Source organism: Sardina pilchardus, chromosome 5 (assembly GCF_963854185.1).
Source record: "Sardina pilchardus chromosome 5, fSarPil1.1, whole genome shotgun sequence".
Taxonomy (NCBI): domain Eukaryota; kingdom Metazoa; phylum Chordata; class Actinopteri; order Clupeiformes; family Clupeidae; genus Sardina; species Sardina pilchardus.
The window spans coordinates 19,944,994-19,948,916 of NC_084998.1; the positions used below are offsets into that span (position 1 = coordinate 19,944,994).

Here is a 3,923-nt window from a genome sequence, read left to right on the forward strand (position 1 = left end):
TTCACCGTCTGCAGGATGCCTCTCTGACCTTGAATTTGGCCAAGTGCGAGTTTGGCAAAGCTACAGTTACCTACTTGGGCAAACAAGTAGGTCAAGGTCAAGTCCGTCCTGTAGAGGCCAAAATCCAGGCCATTGTTGAATTTCCCATTCCCAAGACTAAGCGTGAGGTGCGCCGGTTTTTGGGGATGGCTGGCTACTATCGTAGCTTTTGTCGCAATTTTTCTGATGTTGTGTTGCCTCTTACAAACTTACTTCGTAACACTGCTGAGTTTGTATGGTCTGTTGATTGTCAAGCTGCCTTTCAGAATGCAAAGACGTTGCTGTGTAGCTCTCCAGTGCTTGCAGCTCCTGACTTTGACTTGCCTTTCAAGCTTGAAGTTGATGCTAGCGGAACAGGAGCTGGTGGTGTTCTCCTTCAAGAGGGGTCAGATGGATTTGATCACCCTATCTGTTATTTCTCTAAAAAGTTCTTAAAACATCAACTGAACTATAGTACCATCGAGAAGGAGGCACTAGCCTTGTTGTTGTCACTTCAGCAGTTTGAGGTCTACATTGGCTGTACCGCTGCACCTGTAGTGGTACATACAGATCATAACCCTTTGATTTTTCTCTCCAGAATGAAAAACACCAATCAGCGCATTATGCGTTGGTCTCTCTACTTGCAGGGCTTCAACCTGGAGATAAGGTATAAGAAGGGGTGTGATAACATTTTGGCTGACACATTGTCACGCACTTATCAGTGAATTCACATTACTTTAGATTTAATCCACATTATATGTTGATTTTTGGTGGTGGGGGTGTTACGTCCCTATATGTTTATTTCTGTGCGTGTTTGCTTTGGTCTGCTTGTTTCTGTGTCTGTCTTGTGATTTCTGTTAATTCTAGACCGTCCCGTGGGCAAACTGCAGCTAATTGCCAGGGCGCCGTGATTGGGGCGTCCGCCCTTTAAAAGTGGGATCCTACGTCAGAGAAGGAGGGTTCTAGGTTCTTCGTTCTCCGTCACGTTCTTTGGCTGCCACCTTGCCATGTTCCACCGCGCTGCTGCTCCGCCCTGCGTTTTTGGCTGTGCCGCCGCTCCTGCCTGTTCTCCCGAGTGAGAGTCGGGAAAAGCCTGGGGATCGGCTTGGCCTTTTTGCGGCCTATTCTTTGGACTACCTTACTTTTTTCGTTCCAGTATATTTTTCTTATTATTATATTTTTGTCAATAAACACTTTTTAATTTAGTTGCTTCGTTTGCCGTCGACTTTTTTGTCATGTCCTATTAGCCCTAGACTGGGACGTGACAGCACCAACATAATTAGTCTTGTATCCACTCGGTTCCTCAGTCCCTGATCCGTGCCCAGCCCCAGTCTGACAGCTCCTGTGTGGCAGCAGTTGCAAGTGGTCTTACTGCACAGGCCAAGCTGCCTTCATGTGGAGCAAGTACATGAACTCCAAAACTCCAATCAGTTAAATTGAGCATGTATTCACATACCCTCTGCTAAACGGCTCTTCTCGATGAGTTTGCGAAGGCTGCCAGGATAGAGGGAAGGATGTGGATGGAGAGAGGGTTGTCATGGAGGATGGGTCTTGATTGGCATGGTGATGGGGGATTTTTGAGATGGTGGACCTCCGTGGCCCCCCAGAGAAGGCCCCATCATGGAGGCCGTGGTGTGTGTGTGTGTGTGTGTGTGTGTGGTGTGTGTGTGTGTGTGGGGGGGGGAGCGGTGGAGGGCTTTTCTGCTGCCGGAGTGCGGAGTGGAGTGGGCTGATCTGAATGAAAGGCGCCGGTCCTCAAAGCCCGCGGCTTCATTTGCATTCCACTGACGCGTCCCTTCACCAGCTCTTTTAATTCTCTCTGATAAGAGCTTTTTTTCCCCCACCACTCCTCTCTCTCTCTCATACTTTCACACACTCTCTCGCTTACACTCTTTCTTTCTCTCTCCCTCTCTCAAGCTCTCTTTCTCTTTTTGGGCATTGTTAACTTTTTCGAATGAGTGAGAGCATGTACAGCTGAAGCACCCAAAATAAGAGAGAGATGGAGAGAGAGAGAGAGAGAGAGGGAGGGAGAGAGAAAGAAAGAGGAGAAGAGAGCAGGGGAAAGAGGGATAGAAGAGTGTCTCAGTTCAAACACACACACATTCACACACACATGCCCTCTCACTCACACACAGAGAGCCCGCAAAACCCACACCTTTTCACCGTGGCCTAACAATAGGCTGTCTTTTATCTCGTGGCAGTCAAAGCAAATCTGAACTGCATTTTAAACAAACATCAACAGAGCATACTCCCTGGAGACTCGCGCTGTTCGCTCCCCTTTACCATAATAATAGATCTCACACTGGACAAGACAGCTGCACTTTCAGTATGCAGTAGACAGCCGCCAGCAGCCTTGCACTCCACAGCAGGATCACTGGGCCAATGGAAGGCTGGAGATCCACATTGACACCTTCATGCTCTCACCATCGCACAGACAGGCCACATTTAAATCCTCCATCGCCTGAAATTCACAGCACATTTTCAAATAGGCCAAAGTGTTTTTAAAAAGGGTGAGTATATCAGCAATATTTAAACACCACACACACATACCCCCCCCCCACACACACACACACTGACACACTCACACACACACACACACACTCTCAGTCTCTCACACACGTACAGCCTGACTGTCTCTCTATTCACTCCCACCCCGTCTCTTTCACGCATACTATACATGCATGCACACAGACACACAGACACACAGACACACACACACACACACACACACACCCATGCAGTTGTGCTCCAACGTGTCCTCTCTCCTCATGGCCTGCCCATTGCTCAGTCACACCATGCAGACATACACACAGCAGCCCTCTCCATCCATGTGCATAAGGAAGCGCATTGAATTTCAATAAAATGTGACTATGCATTATTGATAGCAACATAATACAATTTGCTTGTTGCTTGAAGGGTGGAGGCCGGCCCTGCGTGTGTAATGATTGCACCGAGCAGGTTTGACAGAGGCCCTGAGTGTTGCTCCAGCCCTGGTCATTTAATTACACTATTGACTGACACGGGCTATGGTGACACATCACCCCCTTCTATCCTTCACCCCCCCATCCCACTGTCTCTACTCTGTCGCTCCTCCTTGCTCGCTCTCTCTCTCTCTCCCTCCTTCCTTCACTCTCCCTCCCACTCTTTGACGGACTCTTCCCTTCTCATGCATATTTCAAAGCAAAGGTAAATGTTTGTTGCCTCTGATTACCTGTCTGGGAGATGGAATGCCACTAGCAATCTGCAATATGAGAGAGGGGTAGAGAGAGAGAGAGAGGGAGGGAAAGAGAAAGAGATAGAGATAGAGATAGAGGGAGGGAGGGATAGGAGATGTGGCTACAAAACAGGATTGAAAGGGAGGTAAAAAGAGAGAGATAAGGAGGCATTTGAATTGAGATGGAAAGTCTGACAAAAACACATTGAAATAGAGGGTGAGGAGCACAAAGCACAGGTGTGCTATCATTAATGTGAAATCTTAGCACGTTGTCTCTGTTGAGAGAATATCTGACAGACTGACGTTGCGTCTGTTTTAGAAAATGCATGTGCGAATGTGGAAAAAAAAACAGGAAATGAAAGAGATCCATTTATTTATTATTATGCGTTAAGCCTTGAAGTATGTGTGTCTGTGTGTGTGTCTCTCTCTGTGTGTGTGTGTGTGTGAGAGTGTGTGTACCCTGTCTGTTCCTTGATACCGCCGGCATATTCAGAGCTCTTGCAACATATTTCCCTCGAGAGACCGAGAGAGAGAGAGAGGGCATGTGCTCTCTCCTGTTTCACGTCTCTGTCTCTCTCAGGGAGAGTTGCTACACAGCATCTCTCTCTCTCTCTCTCTCTCTTTCTCTTTTCTTTTATTGAATTCCTCCCTTCTTTCTTTTCCCATGAAAAGCTGCTCCTGTGCGCTAAAA

At 47.6% G+C, this 3,923-nt stretch overlaps 1 long non-coding RNA gene across 1 annotated transcript; it reads left to right on the forward strand.

The window, feature by feature from the left end:
• The first annotated feature begins 439 nt into the window (after window positions 1-439).
• LOC134079569 (uncharacterized) lies at window positions 440-1,234 on the forward strand. Its single transcript, XR_009939083.1, has 2 exons — window positions 440-685; window positions 886-1,234. It is a non-coding gene; the product is annotated as an uncharacterized LOC134079569 (long non-coding RNA).
• Window positions 1,235-3,923: the final 2,689 nt, after the last annotated feature.